Genomic DNA, 12,094 nt, shown 5'->3' on the forward strand with positions numbered 1-12,094 from the left:
CAATAAGGATAAATTTAAATACTGTGGAATTCTTTGTGTGTTAATATATATCCAAGCCTTCATGTAGTTTTTGTTTTCTCTGAATACCCTGTGATTCTGTGGAATCTTTCTTCTGTAGGGCTCCAAGCTTAGATTAAAGGAACTAACATAAGTGACCCAGTGTTTACTCAAGTCCAGACAGTTCATGGCTCTTTTTGAATTCTTAAAGTAACATAATAAAGACTAACCATGGTTTTTGCCCTCAAAAATCTTGTTCTTAAATAGATATATGATCATATAACTTTCTGGGTGAAGTAGTTGTGAATAAAAAGAATGTGTAAACTATATATAGCAGGAGAGATGATTGAAATTTATTTGAACTAAAAAGAGGAAGTGTTAAATCAAACTAAGACACATATAAGTCTTTGTTTCCAATTAGCTCAGCTGATTAAAGCAAGGTATTAATGAGGACAAAGTACAATGGAATTAGAAATTAAGTAGGAGTACAAAGATCTGAGTTACAGTTTCAATACTACAATTAATTATCTGTTTGACATGAGCAATGGGATCACTATTGCAACCCTTAAAAATAGGAGTATATATTTGTTAAACTGCAGTTCAAACTTCACTAGTCATACTTTTTAAAAAAATACATTATTGAAATATGATTGATACTTTTTAAAACTGTATTTAATGTATACAACTTGATGAGTTTAGAGTTAAGAACACACCTGTGAAACTATCACACAGTCAATGGCATAAACATATCACCTCCAAAAGTTTTGTCCTGCCTTCTATGTTTTTTGTGATAACAGCCCTTAACATAAGATCTACTGTTTTAGTAAAATTTAAGCATACAATACAGTTTAATTAACTATAGATCATATGCAGTAGAGTAGTTATGTAGGCTGTGCATTACTGAAACTTTATACTTTTTAACCAACACCTCCCCACTTCCTCCTACACTAAGCCCCTAATAACCAGAATTCTACTCTCTGCTTCTGTTAATTTGATTATTTTAGAGTCCTTATATAAGTGAGACCGTGTAGTATTTGTCTTTCTGTCCCTGACTTATTTCACTTAACATTATGCCCTCAAGGTTTATCTATGTTGTGAAAAATAATAAGATTTCTTTCTTCTTTATGGTTGAATTTTATCTCATTGCATAGAAGCTTTGTTTACCCATTCATCCACTGATGGACATTTTGGTTGCTTTTGTCTTGGCTATTGTGAATAATGGTTCAGTGAACATGGATGTACAGATATCTTTTCGAGATCCTGATTTCCATTCCTTCATATATACCCAGAAGTGGAATTGCTAGATCATAGTAATTCTAGTTTTAATTTTGTAAGAACCATCCATACTGTTTTTCACAGCGGCTGTACCAATTTATATTCCTACCAACAGTATACTAAGAAGGCATCCGATGGAATGGGAGATTTTTGCAAACCACTTATCTGATAAAAGATTAATGTTAAAAATGCATAAGGGCAAAATACTGGAATGGGTTGCCATTTCCTTCTCCGGCGAATCTTTCCAACCTAGGGGTTGAACCCAGGTCTCCTGCACTGCAGGCAGATTCTTTACCAACTGACCACCAGGGAATCCCATTAATTATCAGGGTAATGAAAATTAAAACCACAATAAACTATCACTTCACACCTGTTACAATGGCTATTATCCAAAAAGCAAAACACCAAGTGTTGATAAGAATGTGGATAAAAAGAACTGCTTGTAATATTTTTAGCAGTAACAAAAAGACATTAAAAATATGGTTTTAGAAAAGAGATATCACAGGGCCATAGAATTTAAATATCTCATTACTCTCATTTCTTTTTCAGAACACATAAATTTTAGAGAAATTATTCTTTAAATAAGTCAATTTCATCATCTCTTATTTAGCTACTTCATAAAAGATAATCTGCTACAATTTGTGTGATTGAGACATAGTACTCAACTGCTCTAAACTTAAAGCCCTTCCTTTGTAAAAACAGGAATGAGGACTAAATACATTTATGTATATAAAACATCTAACACAGGGCTTGGTACATAGTAAGTGCTCAAAATAAACTCTGGAGGCACTAGAATATTAAGACTAAAGCCACTAGAAAGCAATCTAATTTATCATCACATCAAAAAAAATAAAATATCTAGGAATAAATCTAACTAAGGAGGTATAAGATCTGTACTCAGAAAACTATAAGACACTGATGAAAGAAATGGAAGATGACATAAACAGATAGAAAGCTGGAGCACATTTATAGATTGGAAGAATTAATACTGTTAAAATAATCACACTACTGAAGGCAGTCTACTGATTGACCTTTTTTACAGAACTAAAGGAAATACTTTTAAAATGTGGATGGAAACACAAGAGACTCTGAGTAGCCAAAAATATCTTGATAAAGAAGAATAAAGCTGGAGGTATCACAGTCCTTGACTTCAGACTACACTACAAAGCTATAGTAATCTAAACAATATGATACTGGGACAAAAACAGACACATAGATCAATGGAACAGAATAGAGAGCCCCCAAACAACCCTACACTAACATGGGCAATTAATCTACAACAAAGGAGGCAAAAATATACAATGGGAAAAGGTGACCTCTCCAGTAAACGGTGTTGGGAAAACTGGACAAGTACAGTTTAAACTAGACTACTCTCTCATACTATGCACATAAATGAACTCAAAATAGATTGAAAGCTTAAACATAAGACCTGAAATCATAAAACTTCTAGAAGAAGTTTTATATAGGCAATAAGTTCTTTGATACTGGTCTTGGTAATATTTTTTTGGCTATGTCCCCTCAGACAAAGGAAACAAAAGCAAAAATAAATGGGACTAGGACAAACAAAGTCCTTTTGTATGGTGAAGGAACCTATCAACAAAATGAAAAGGCCACCTACTGAATGGGAGGAGATATTTGCAAATGATATATCAGTAAGGGATTAATATCCAAAATATACAAAGAACTTATACTATTCATCGTATAAAACCCAAACATTTCAAATTAAAAATGGGCAGAGGGCTTAAATAGACATTTTCTGAAGAAAATATATAGATACTCAGTATCACTAATCATCAGGAAAATGCAGATCACAACCACAATGAGATACCACAGCACACAATGCAGAAAGACTATTATCAAAAAGACAACAAATAGCAAGTGTTGGAAAGGATGTGGAAAAAAGGAAGGCCCCATGCATTGTTGGTGGTGTAGTCACTACAGAAAACAGTATGCAGATTCCTCAGAACATTAAAAATAGAACTACCACATTCTTCAGAAATTCCATCTTGGGTATTTATCTGAAGAAAACAAAAACACTAATTAGAAAAGATATATGTACCCTTATGTCCACTGCAGTATTATGTACAATAGCCAAGATATGGAAGCATCCATAGATGAATGGATGGATAAGGAAGAGGTGGTGTGTGTGTGTACATGTGTGTGTGTGATGGAATATTGAAAGTGAAAGTGAAAGTGCCAGTTGTTCAATTGTGTTCGACTCTTTGCAACCGCATGGGCTATAGCTCTCCAGGATCCTCTGTCCATGGAATTCTCTAGGCAAGAATATTGGAGTGGGTAGCCATTCCCTTCTCTAGGGCATCTTCCTGATCCAGGGATCAAACCCAGATCTCCTGCATTGCAGGCAAAGTCTTTACCATCTGAACCACCAGGGAATCCCAATGGAATATTACTCAGACACAAAAATAATGAAATCTTGCATTTGTAATAACGTGAACGGACCTAGAGGATGTTATGATAAAGTGAAATAAGTCAGACAGAGAAAGACAAATATTGTATGATTTCACTTCCATGTGGAATCTAAAAAACAAAACAAAAGAACAAACATAACAAAATAGAAACAGCTATAGATACAGATAACAAACAAGTGGTTGCCAGAGGGGAGGGTTTGGAGAGAAGAAAGAAATAAGTGAGGGAGGTATAAACTTCCATTTGTAAAATAAATGATCACAGGTATGAAATATGCAGTGTGGGAAGTAGAGTCAATAACTATGTAATATATTTGTATGATAATACATTATAACTGGGCATCATGGTGATCATTTTGAATTGTACAGAAATATTGAATCACTCTATTGTGTAACAAGAACAAACATGGTGTTGTAATAAATTACACTTCAAAAAAAGAAACCTCATAGAAAAAGATCAGATTTGTGGTTACTGGAGGTAAGGGGTAGAGGGAGGGGGAATTGGATGAAGGCAATGAAAATATATAAACTTCCAGTTATAAGATAAATAAATATAGGTATATAACATACCAAAAGAAGAAGAAGGAAGAGGAGGAGGACAGGGGAAGGGGAGGGCTTAGAAAAGCAGCAAAAGAAGGCCACTAGAGTCATACTGCTGCTGCTGCTGCTGCTGCTGCTAAGTCGCTTCAGTCGTGTCCGACTCTGTGCGACCCCATAGACGGCAGCCCACCAGGCTCCCCCGTCCCTGGGATTCTCCAGGCAAGAACACTGGAGTGGGTTGCCATTTCCTTCTCCAATGCATGAAAGTGAAAAGTGAAAGTGAAGTCGCTCAGTCGTGTCCGACTCAGCGACCTCATGGACTGCAGCCTGCCAGGCTCCTCTGCCCGTGGGATTTTCCAGGCAAGAGTACTGGAGTGGGGTGCCATTGCCTTCTCCAGAGTCATACTACTTGGGTTCAAATTCTAGATTTCCTATTTATTCACTGTGTGACCTTGGACAACTTATTTAACCTTCCTAAACCTAAATTTTTTCTTCTGTAAAATAGAAATAATGGTATCTACTTTATAGGATTTTTATGAATACTAAATACAATGAGATATGTAGAACAAGTGCTGGCACATAAAGCTCAATAAATGTAATTCATTTACTCAACACATGTTTATGGAACATTTCCCATATGCCTGTCACTGTGTTGTTGTGCAAAACAATGGAGAGTCAAGGCAGAAAATAATTCTTGCTTCCATGGATGTCCTATTCTGATTGGGAAAATAAACAATATATAAACAAACAAATAATATCAAATATAAGTTCCATGTGGAAACTAAAGCAGAATAAGGGACTAGGGAGAGGATGCAGGAAACATTCTGTTTTTACTTAAGGTTGTTTCAAAAGGCTTCTTCCCTGAGGATATAGCAGTTAATCAGAGACCTAGAAGATGTCAAAGTAGACAGCCATGTACACATGAAGAGGAAGAACATTTCGTATAGAGATAGCAGTCGGTGTAATGCTCCTAATAAGGCAAAAATAATCTTAGTGTTTTCTAGGAAGAACAAAGACATTGATGCATATGGGAAATAGTGAATGAGAAGGGAAAGAGAAGGAGGAAATGGGATCAGATCAGAGAGGTAGGCAGGGGTCAGATCACGTTGCATGTGCATGCTAAATTGCTTCTGTCCTGTCTGACTCTTTGCGACCCTATGGACTCTACCCTGTCAGGCTCCTCTGCCCATGGGATTTCACAGGCAAGAATACTGGGAGTGGGTTGCCATGCCTTACTCCAGTGGATCTTCCCAATCCAGGTACTGAATCCTCATCTCTTATGCCTTCTGCATTGGCAGGTGGGTTCTATACCACTATCGACACCTGAGAAGCCCAGATCACGTTGGATTGTGTCAAATGCTAGCTATCATCATTGTTATCATTGTTAATCTCAAGGGGTCTTGATCACTGAAGTAATGTTTTTATTCCATTTAGTAAATCCTCATAATTATGAAGCAGAAACTTCTTATGAAAATGATAATAATTGTAATAATGGCTGACTTCATGATTTGACCTTTTATAAAGTGATTTTCACATACATGATTTCATTTACTGTTTACAACAATCCTGTATGTTGTTATTAGTAACTGTAAGATAATTACTAATATCTTTCATTTGAGGAGACAAAGGTAAAGTACTTGTGCAGTCACATGGGAAAGTAGGTGGGAGATATGGGCCTCCAGTTCATTGCTTTATTTATATCAAGTCTCTTTGTTTTGTTGATCAAGTTAAAAAAAAAAAAAAAAGTAATGGACAGAGGAAGATCTGAATTAGGAACTAGCAAGGGCTTCCCCTCTGATTCAGTGAGTAAAGAATCTGCCTGCAGTGCAGGAGATGCAAGTTTGATCCTAGGGTCCAGAAAATCCCCTGGAGGAGGAAATGGTGACCCACTCCAGTATTCTTGCCTGAAAAACCCCATAGACAGAGGATCCTGGTGGGCTACAGTCCAAAAGGTCGAAATGAGTCAGACACAACTGAGTGCCTAAGCACACAGTGCACAGAGGCCTGTTCCACAGGTACAATTAGAACTGAGAATCCTGATTTCATTCCCTCAGTATATAACCAGTATCTGGATTCAGGGCACCTACTTGTTACTGAAGGAAAATCTATTTGTTTCTAGTACTTTCTAATTTCATGAATAGCACAATAAAATTCTTAAAGAAGTGACTGTTGCTTACTCTCACCCTCTGGTGTTTTCCATTAGTTCAAGGATAAAGTAGACTTATAAGGGACAACATCTGAATTTGATTGAGCAAAAAGACAATCTCATTTAGGAAGAATGATACATTTCAAACACAGAGACGCTGGAACTTGGAGCCAATCCATTCTACATGTAACATTTATTAAGATTATTAAATGCTGACCAAGTTAACTGTGAAACAAAAGACATGGAATCAGACTGTTACTTTGTCTTTTGCTTTACATACTTTTGAGGTTGTTTCATAGGGCAAAAAAGTCAAATGATATGCAGTGATTTGTAAAACAGAGCAGAGTTAAAAATAAAAGCCATATGTGCTACTTGAGAATCAATTTTTCTTTTAGTCATTTATTTTCTTTTGTGTATCTTTTTCTCCCTGATATTCCAGGATCCAGTTTTGTAATGGTTGCTTTTGTCTACTCTGTGCCCTCAGGTAAGACAATTCAGCTGGCAATCCTAATCATATTAATGCTCTACTGATATTATCCAAAGAGATTTAGCTGTTGTGAGCCATACTACACTAAACCTATTAGCTTGTTAACATACCTGTTGATAAGTCTGGCCAATAACATTATTATGTATGATAGGAAATACAAAAAAACTGCATACATGGTTTTTGTCCTCAAAGTATATGCAATCCAAATAGGGAGCCAAGCATGTATAAATAAAAGTTGACTGAAGTATAAGAAATTATTATTAAATGTATATTCAGTCAGATACATAATCTTGAACTTCAAGTGTTTTTTTTTGCTTTTAGTTTTCTAGAAATCCTTATTGCAAAAAATCCCTGTCTTAAAATGCTTTACAAATGACCTATAATAATGCAAGTTGATGTTGAAAGTTCTCTAGCTTTCTAACCTGGATTAAATATCTTGTCTTTTCAATACTAACAGAGCTTGAATGGTGATTGACTTAAATAATTTTTCTTACATGTGAAAATGTATAGCACTAGTAAGTCATTATTGTCTATTCAACAATACAGAAAGGGTATCAGGATACCATTTTAGGGGTTTCCCTGGTAGCTCAGCTAGTAAAGAATCTGCCTGCAATGCAAGAGACCCCAGTTCAATTTCTGGTTTGGGAAGATTCCCTGGAGAAAGGAAAAGATTCAGTATTCTTGTGCTTCCCTGGTGGCTCAGAAGGTAAAGAATCTACTGCAATGCAGGAGACCTGGGTTCAGTCTCTGGGTTGTGAAGATCCCCTGGAGGAGGGCATGACAACCCGCTCCAGTAGTCTTGCTTGGAGACTCCCCATGGACGGAGGAACCTGATGGGCTACAGTCCATGGGGTCAAAAAGAGTTGGACAGGACTGAGCAAGTAAGCACAGCACAGCACACAGTTAGATATTACTGAAATACTACTATGTTGCTAAGCCGCTTCAGTCGTGTCCAACTCTGTGCGACCCCATAGATGGCAGCCCACCAGGCTCCCCCATCCCTGGGATTCTCCAGGCAAGAACACTGGAGTGGGTTGCCATTTCCTTCTCCAATGCATGAAAGTGAAAAGTGAAAGTGAAGTCGCTCAGTCATGTCTGACTCTGTGCAACCCCATGGACTGCAGCCTACCAGGCTCCTCCACCCATGGGATTTTCCAGGCAAGAGTACTGGAGTGGGATTACTATAGCCATGTCCATTTGCAGATAAATAAGCTTCTTGTTTCTCAAAACATCATCTGAGGATCACTCTTATCAAAATTACATGCAGTACTTGTTAAATTACAAAATTTTTAGCTTCAGTTCACATCTACTAAATTTAAATATCTGTAGGTAAGGTTCAGGAATTTCTTTTTTTTAATTTTTTTTATTTTTTTTAGGAATTTCTATTTGTAACAAACTCTCTAGGTATACACCAGGTACACATCATATATTTGGAGCCAAGTTTAATAGCATAACCATAGGTTTTATAGAGTAATGCATTTCATTCTTGGAGAAGGCAATGTTTTATATATATATATATATATATATATATATATATATATATAACACATTAAATTTGTCATTTTAACCATTTTCTGGTGTATGAATCAGTGGCATGAAATATGTTCACCAGGTTTTGCAACCATCACCATGATCTATTTATAAAATTTTTCAGCACCTCAAACAGAAACTCCTTACATATTAATGAATAACTACACATTCCTTTCCACCAAGCTCTCATAACCTCTAATCTGCTTCCAGTCTCTATGCAATTGCCTATCCTAGATATTTCACATAAGAGAACTCATACAATATTTGTCCTTTCATGGTTGGCTTATTTCTTAAAGCAAAACTGCAAGGAGATCAGTCCATCTTAAAGGAAATCAGTCCTGAATATTCATTGGAAGGACTGAAGCTGAAGTTTCAATACTTTGGCCACCTGATGCAAAGAACTGACTCATTAGAAAATATCCTGATGATAGGAAAGATTGAAGGCAGGAAGAGAAGAGGACGACAGAAGATGAAATGGCTGGATGGCATCACTATGGACATGAGTTTGAGCAAGCTCCAGGTGTTGCTGATGGACAGGGAAGCCTGGAGTGCTGCAGTCCATGGGGTTGCAAAGAGTCAGACATGAATGAGGGACTGAACTGAACTGAATGCTTTCAAGGTTCATCCATATCATAGCATATATCTGAACTTTATTTTTCTTTTCATGGTTAGATAACATTCAATTATAAGTATAAGCCATGTTTTAATTACCCATTTGTTTCTTGATGAACACTTAGGTTGTTTCCATGCTTTTGTAATTGTGAATAAAGCTACTATGAACATTGGCATACAAGTATCTGTAGAATTTTCCATTCTCAGTTTTCTGGGGTGTATATATAGAAGTGGAATTGCTGAGTCAAAGGTTAGTTCTACATTAAACTTTATGAGGAAATGCCAAATTGTTCTGCATAGTGGCTGTTCCATTTTATATTTTCATCAGCAATGTATGAGAGTTTCAATTTTTCCACATCCTCATCCACACAAGTTATTTCAGGTGTTTTGAATGATAGCCCTCCAACTATGTTGAAGTGGTATTTATTTAAGTTTTGATTCCCACGTTTCCCTTAGAAGAAATGAAGTAGCCATCATAGTCAACAAAAGTCAGAAATGCAGTACTTGTGCACAATCTCAAAAATGACAGAATGGTCTCTGTTCATTTCCAAGGCAAACCATTCAATACCACAGTAATTGAAGTCCATGCCCTGACCAGTAATGCTGAAGAAGCTGAAGTTGACTGGTTCTATGAAGACCTACAAGATCTTCTAGAACTGACACCCAAAAAAGATGTCCTTTTCATTATAGGGGACTGGAATGCAAAAGTAGGAAGTCAAGAAACACCTGGAGTAACACGCAAATTTGGCCTTGGAGTACAGAATGAAGCAGGGCAAAGGCTAACAGAGTTTTGCCAAGACAACACATTGGTCATAGCAAACATCCTCTTCCAACAACACAGCAGAAGACTCTGCACATGGACATCACCTGATGGTCAATGCCAAAATCAGATTGATTATATTCTTTGCAGCCAAAGGTGGAGAACTCTATACAGCCCCCAAAAACTAGACCAGGAGCTGACTGTGGCCCAAAACATGAACTCCTTATTGCAAAATTCAGACTTAAATTGAAGAAAGTAGGGGAAACCACTAGACCATTCAGGTATGACCTAAATCAAACCCCTTACTATTATATAGTCGAAGTGAGAAACAGACTCAAAGCACTAGATCTGATTGACAGAGTGCCTGAAGAACTATGGAAGGAGGTTAGTGACATTGTACAGGAGGCAGGGATCAAGACCATACCCAAGAAAAAAGAAATGCAAAAAGGCAAAATGGTTGTCTGAAGAGACCTAACAAATAGATATGAATAGAAGGGAAACTAAAGGCAAAGGAGAAAAGGAAAGATATACCCATTTGAATGCAGAGTTCCAAAGAATTACAAGGACAAATAAGAAAGCCTTCCTCAGTGATCAGTGCAAAGAAATAGAGGAAAACAATAGAATGGAAAAGACTAGAGATCTCTTCAAGAAAATTAGAGATACCAAGGGAATATTTCATGCAAAGATAGGCACAATAAAGGACAGAAATGGTATAGACCTAACAGAAGCAGAAGATATTAAGAAGAGGTGGCAAGAATACACAGAAAAATTATACAAAAAAGATCTTTATGACCCAGATAATCATGATGGTGTGATCACTCACCTAGAGCCAGATATCCTGGAATGCAAAGTCAAGTGTGCCTTAGGAAGCATCACTACGAACAAAGCTAGTGAAGGTGATGGAATCCCAGTTGAGCTATTTCAAATACTAAAAAGATGATACTGTTAAAGTGCTGCACTCAATATGCCAGCAAATTTGGAATACTCAGCAGTGGCCACAGGACTGGAAAATATCAGTTTTCATTCCAATCCCAAAGAAACACAATGCCAAATAATGCTCAAACTACCGCACAATTACACTCATCTCACATGCAACAAAATAATGCTCAAAAGTCTCCAAGCCAGGCGTCAACAGTATGTGAACCATGAACTTCCAGATGTTCAAGCTGAATTTAGAAATGGCAGTGGAACTAGAGATTAAATTGCCAACATCCGTTGAATCATTGAAAAAGCAAGAGATTTCCAGAAAACGCATCTATTTCTGCTTTATTGACTATGCCAAATCCTTGACTGTGTGGATCACAACAAACTGTGGAAAATTCTTAAAGCGATGGGCATACCAATCCACCTGATCTGCCTCTTGAGAAAAGTGTGTTTAGGTCAGGAAACAACAGTTAGAACTGGACATGGAACAACAGACTGGTTCCAAATCAGGAAAGGAGTACGTCAAGACTGTATATTGTCACCCTACTTATTTAATGTATATGCAAAGTACATCAAGCAAAATGCAGGACTGGATGAAGCACAAGCTGGAATCAAGATTGCCGTGAAAAATATCAATAACCTCAGATGTGCAGATGACACCACAATTATGGCAGAAAGAGAAGAAGAACTAAGGAGTCTCTTGATGAAAGTGAAAGAGTAGAGTGAAAATGTTGGCTTAAAGCTCAACATTCAGAAAACTAGGATCATGGCATCTGGTCCCATCACTTCATAGCAAATAGATGGGGAAACAATGGAAACAGTGACAGACTTTATTTCTTTGGGCTCCAAAATCACTGCAGATGGTGACTACAGCCATGAAATTAAAAGATACTTACTCCTTGGAAGAAAAGCTAGGATCAACCTAGACAGCATATTCAAAAGCAGAGGCATTAGTTTGCCAACAAACGTCCATCTAGTCAAAGCTATGGTTTTTCCAGTAGTCATGTATGGATGTGAGAGTTGGACTATAAAGAAAGCTGAGTGCCATAAAATTGATGCTTTTGAACTGTGGTATTGGAAAAGACTCTTGAGAGTCTCTTGGACTACAAGGAGATCCAATCGGTCCATCCTAAAGGAAAATAGTCCTGCATATTCATTGGAAGCACTGATGCTGAAGCTGAAACTCCAATACTTTGGCCACCTGATGTGAAGAACTGACTCATTTGAAAAGACCCTGATGATGGGAAAGTTTGAAGGTGGGAGAAGGGGACGACAGAGGATGAGATGGTTGGAATGCATCACCGACTCCAGGAGTTGGTGATGGGCAGGCAGGCCTGGCGTGCTGCAGTCCATGGGGTCACAAAGAGTCCGACATGACTGAGCAACTGAACTGAACT

This window comes from Bos indicus x Bos taurus, chromosome X, assembly GCF_003369695.1.
Source record: "Bos indicus x Bos taurus breed Angus x Brahman F1 hybrid chromosome X, Bos_hybrid_MaternalHap_v2.0, whole genome shotgun sequence".
In the NCBI taxonomy this organism is placed as follows: Eukaryota; Metazoa; Chordata; class Mammalia; order Artiodactyla; family Bovidae; genus Bos; species Bos indicus x Bos taurus.